Source organism: Amblyomma americanum, chromosome 1 (assembly GCF_052857255.1).
Source record: "Amblyomma americanum isolate KBUSLIRL-KWMA chromosome 1, ASM5285725v1, whole genome shotgun sequence".
Lineage (NCBI taxonomy): Eukaryota > Metazoa > Arthropoda > Arachnida > Ixodida > Ixodidae > Amblyomma > Amblyomma americanum.
Window position 1 is genome coordinate 226,017,761 of NC_135497.1, and position 6,000 is coordinate 226,023,760.

Genomic DNA, 6,000 nt, shown 5'->3' on the forward strand with positions numbered 1-6,000 from the left:
ACAAGCCTTGAAAAACTCGCGCGGAACAACTCTCCTTGGCGCCACTCCCTGACCTCTTGCCTAATGCGAGCCCGCTAAAAACTGCAGCGCCACCTCGTTTGTTTGCAAACCTGCAGGAGGCCCATACGCAGCGAGAGGTGCGTTTCCCTAGCTGAACTTGTTGTGGCCACTGCATGTCTAGCAATGAGAGACATTGGGCTCCATCTCGGCGGCTATGCGCCGTGTACTACGCTCGGCAGGGCAGTCAGGTATCTCGGTTTGGCCCGCCGTTCCTCGCCCTATTCGGTTGTCTCCGCTGCTCTCTTGTGCTTCTTAAGGCACGGGCACACTGACGGCAAAACGGGCGCGGCGCACCGCCGGCGGCAAGCCGCTTGCCGCGAAACCTACAGCAGCGGCGGGTTCATCTGCCGCGCAGAGGATGGGTCAGACAACAACCTCAGGATAGGAAGAGTTAATCTCCTCTTGTCTATACCGCCATTTAGCAGCGGCTTGACTCTCCATCTGTGCATGCATGTCAAACGTTGTGATACAGCCGCCCATTACATTTCCGCCTTTTATACGCAATGCTGCTCATGCGACGTTCGGGTGATAGTGTGGCGACGATGCGCGCGACTCCGACGGTCCATGGAGCGGGCGCACGGCCGCGGCGAAGCGCAAGCCGCATCTTCTCGTCCTTCCCGGTTGCCATGGTAACGGCGCATGCGCACGACTGGCCTCTCCCAGCCATCGCGAAATGCTCGACTGATAGCCCAGTGAAGCTCTCGCTACAAAAACACGTTTCGGGACTGGTTCGGTCCCTTCTTCATCGTGTGACTACAGGCGAGGCGCAGCTTGGCTTTTTAAGCCCTCGTGTGGAAGACCTCTGGGTCAGTGGCCGCAACCCAAAAATGTAAGAAAACTGAAGTGTCCCCAGGGAGCGATTAACATTCTCCCGTGTCTGTTGGACGTGCCACGACTCGAGTAGAAGCCCCCTGCGCGGGTTAGCTTCGATTTGCAGTAAAATAGTACCACCAAAGTCAATTTGGTGGTGGCATGCCTCGCAGTGTTCGGCCACAGCGCTGCGTTGACGGTTCTGTGGGACGCCCGCTTTGTGTTGACTCCTTCTTTCTGCCAGTACATAGTTGTTTCATTCGTGGCAGTAGTGTTTTGGCACTTCTGAATGCATTTTATGCTCGATGCACTTGCTCCGACTACACGACAATCGAAAAGTTATGACGGAGTGCTGTGTTTCCCATTCGACGAGTGCGCTGAAAAAAGGAGCGCGGTCATTTGGTCTTCCTTGATGGTGATAATATAGTATACATCAGGGTCATCAATGCCCATAGAATAATGCTCCTTTTGTTGTTCTGAACGTAAGAACTGTTCACAAGGCCCCAAGTTTCTCTTGTATACAAGAAGCTTGGAGGTTGACCTACCAAATATAATTTTCTGCGCAGTTAACACCCCCTTTTCTCACATTCTCAGAAGTGCTTTTGTCTTGTTACTGCATCGTATATGAAAAATTCCATGCAGTAATGTCAAATTTCTGTTCCAAGAGATCTGTCGCCTCACTCTCTGAAGTGAAAAGCTGGGGACAGGTCAGAAACCAAACGACCATGTTTTCTGAACTGCTTCCCTTATTAGTGCCTTGTACAACAACAAAATAATTCAGATGGTTGCTTTTCCCGTTGGATGGTGTTGACTAAAAGTAGACTCATGATGCGATGGGACGATGTCTTCCTAATTCGTAGTGACCAAGTCGCATTATTCGAGGGCAAATTTGACTAAAGTTTTTTTTTTTATTTGAAAACATGAAAAATCATTTGAAGCGACTGATTCACAAAATCAGCCTATGATAACTACTTATTTTGAATACCATTGTCCCCGCCAGGCAAAACTAACAATGTGGAGCCTGAGAATCACCGGCCGCCTTACTCGCTTCCGCGGAGCCATCTTCTCCAGTTGCTAAGAGACGCTGGCTTGCTGCCTCGCTCGGTTAGTCGTCGGGAAGGGCAATATATCTCTCATCAAGGAATAGGTCTGGGCTGGTTGGAACACCACGTTTGAGGTAAAGCGCACAGGAAGAAGCGGGCTAGTGAATACGACCCACAAGCTCTCATCTCTGCTGCCGTCATCAAAAGAGACAAAAAAGTAATCTATAGGACATGTTTGCCCAGAAACACGCGGGAAGAATTGTACTGAGGCGGCTGCGTGGCGGCAATGAAAAGAGCCTTTTTTTCCGGTTAAAGTTTCTTTAAAAGCGATAAGAAAAGGAAGGAAAATAAACAATTTGTGGAGAAAAAGCCCGCCTTTTCTTGGCGTCACGCAGCCACACTGCATGCATCATGCAGTACTGACGCACAGAAGATAGGTTTGGCGCCTGGATATTCGTAGTGAGCTGGCGCGAAGAAGTAGGAAGCGGGGAGGGGTCAAAATGCCTTCGTGGCGTTAAGATAAAAGAAATAATATACTGAACAAAATGCTGCGACGAGAACTTCACATACCCGCTTGTCTGCAAGAGCCCCCGAATAATACGGCTGCCTTATTCGGAAACGCCTTTATGGTCAGGTTGCGAAGAAGGCGCTGAACAAATTTGTGGCCTGGTAGGTTTTAACCCTCGCCTTTCAGCTTTCCTTGCCAATGTCATCGGTGCAAGTGCTTCTTGTCTGGTGGACAAGACATGCGACTTCTGACAGCGTGGTGCAGAAGGTGCGATGTGCACCAAGGCGGCTTTGATCGGGAAAAGGAAGGCGGCGGGGAACGCCCGAAACTTGCAAAACCAAGGCGAAAAACACGCAATTTCGCCCACCAGGCTACGCCCCTTTGCTTGGAGTGAGTTCGTGTTGTGTGTGTCATGCAGATGTCAAAGCTATGAGGGACTGTTGTGTTCCCGGGTGTTTTGCCCACAATATTAAACGGCGCCGGCTGTTTCGCTTTGCTCGTGAGTCCGCGCAGAGAAAAAAAAAATGGCAATCGCAGGTCAAACCACACCGCTGGGCCAACACCTAACTCCAAAGTATGCGAGGTAAGGCACGCGAAACGCGTGATTTCCAGAACAATCTCTGCTGGAGACGGAGGTATAATGCACAAATTAACTTCGAATCCTCATAATTATTTATATTAGCAGCCATAAAAGGCGCCCTCTCGGATTGCTTTCATGGCGAAGGAGAAGCTGTTTAATGGTTGCCTTTGGCGAATATGCAACTGCAGCTCGAAATAACTAGTCCTGATTGTTGGAAAAGAAATCGAAATGTAGAGTTTACGGGTTGAGAGATTGCACTGCAATATGCTACTCACGTAGTAAGAATGCTGTTATGAAGGAGCGCAGCGCAGAAGGAACGGGACAGAAGAGAACCAACACACTTGAGCGCACCGACTTTTCACAAGACGCCGACTTTATCGGCAGATTAGATGCGAATAACGGTACACTTTAGAGTAACCAACCGTGAATTACTGTTAAAACAATCTCTAGCACAACGCTGTCGTGGCAGAATACCAAATCTCCTGAATTCCACGCGGCAGCTACAGTTTTCTCTTCGAAACGAGCGCACGGCCTCAATGCGCTCAATGCAGCCGAACGGAAGAGTGGGACCCAACATGCCCTCGCCGAGAGCGGGGTCCTCATCCTGAAAGCGGCGCTGGCCATCGAAACACGTACCCGATGTGTCTCAAAAGCCCTTTTTATGGGTTGACCTTGCGCGCCTTACATAATTTCGAGAGACAGTTGAGTGAAACCAGTTGCACATTTTTGACAGCCACCTTGTGCACCACAGGCAATTTTTTGTTTCGCAATCAATAGTTTAATGAAGTTTATTAATTTAAATTAATAAATATTAGCTACAGACAACAAATTGCATTTGAACAGTTGTCGAGAACCTTCAGAAACCCCCATTCCATCATTTACGACCCTCACATGTGTCTTTTTCCCAGCTCCAAAGAAAGCCCGCGAAATGCAAAATCAACCACGTGACTAACGCACTTGCGCGCCAAGATCACGCTGCGACAGTGCTTGCATTCTGGCTCTGAACCGCTACCCTTTTGCTATGCAGGCCCTGCTTGCAGTCTTTCTGCCGTGGCTATCGGCAACTTCGTGCGGCCTGATATGGCATCCTTCGACACCACCGACAGTGGATTTCCACCGCGCCTGCGCGTCTGACGATGTGCTTTCACGCCCTTTCTGGACGCACCCGGCCCGGTACAACTCGCCTGCAAACCACCTTTCGGATCGACACCAACATCATCCTCTTCCAAGTATATAAGAAGCCAGCCCGGAAACTTCCGCTTCAGTGGACACGGCGACAGTGCTTGCATTCTGGCTCTGAAGCGCTTCCCTTTTGCTATGCAGTTCCTGCTTGCAGTCTTTCTGCCGTGGCTATCGGCAACTTCGTGCGGCCTGATATGGCCTCCTTCGACACCACCGACAGTGGATTTCCACCGCGCCTGCGCGTCTGACGATGGGCTTTCACGCCCTTTCTGGACGCACCCGGCCCGGTACAACTCGCCTGCAAACCACCTTTCGGATCGACACCAACATCATCCTCTTCCAAGTATATAAGAAGCCAGCCCGGAAACTTCCGCTTCAGTGGACACGGCGACAGTGCTTGCATTCTGGCTCTGAACCGCTTCCCTTTTGCTATGCAGTTCCTGCTTGCAGTCTTTCTGCCGTGGCTATCGGCAACTTCGTGCGGCCTGATATGGCCTCCTTCGACACCACCGACAGTGGATTTCCACCGCGCCTGCGCGTCTGACGATGTGCTTTAGTCGCATCTTGCTTTCACAGCCTTTCTGGACGCACTCGGCCCGGTACAACTCGCCTGCAAACCACCTTTCGGATCGACACCAACATCATCCTCTTCCAAGTATATAAGAAGCCAGCCCGGAAACTTCCGCTTCAGTGGACACGGCGACAGTGCTTGCATTCTGGCTCTGAACCGCTTCCCTTTTGCTATGCAGTTCCTGCTTGCAGTCTTTCTGCCGTGGCTATCGGCAACTTCGTGCGGCCTGATATGGCCTCCTTCGACACCACCGACAGTGGATTTCCACCGCGCCTGCGCGTCTGACGATGTGCTTTAGTCGCATCTTGCTTTCACGCCCTTTCTGGACGCACCCGGCCCGGTACAACTCGCCTGCAAACCACCTTTCGGATCGACACCAACATCATCCTCTTCCAAGTATATAAGAAGCCAGCCCGGAAACTTCCGCTTCAGTGGACACGGCGACAGTGCTTGCATTCTGGCTCTGAACCGCTTCCCTTTTGCTATGCAGGCCCTGCTTGCAGTCTTTCTGCCGTGGCTATCGGCAACTTCGTGCGGCCTGATATGGCATCCTTCGACACCACCGACAGTGGATTTCCACCGCGCCTGCGCGTCTGACGATGTGCTTTCACGCCTTTTCTGGACGCACCCGGCCCGGTACAACTCGCCTGCAAACCACCTTTCGGATCGACACCAACATCATCCTCTTCCAAGTATATAAGAAGCCAGCCCGGAAACTTCCGCTTCAGTGGACACGGCGACAGTGCTTGCATTCTGGCTCTGAACCGCTTCCCTTTTGCTATGCAGGCCCTGCTTGCAGTCTTTCTGCCGTGGCTATCGGCAACTTCGTGCGGCCTGATATGGCATCCTTCGACACCACCGACAGTGGATTTCCACCGCGCCTGCGCGTCTGACGATGTGCTTTCACGCCTTTTCTGGACGCACCCGGCCCGGTACAACTCGCCTGCAAACCACCTTTCGGATCGACACCAACATCATCCTCTTCCAAGTATATAAGAAGCCAGCCCGGAAACTTCCGCTTCAGTGGACACGGCGACAGTGCTTGCATTCTGGCTCTGAACCGCTTCCCTTTTGCTATGCAGGCCCTGCTTGCAGTCTTTCTGCCGTGGCTATCGGCAACTTCGTGCGGCCTGATATGGCATCCTTCGACACCACCGACAGTGGATTTCCACCGCGCCTGCGCGTCTGACGATGTGCTTTCACGCCTTTTCTGGACGCACCCGGCCCGGTACAACTCGCCTGCAAA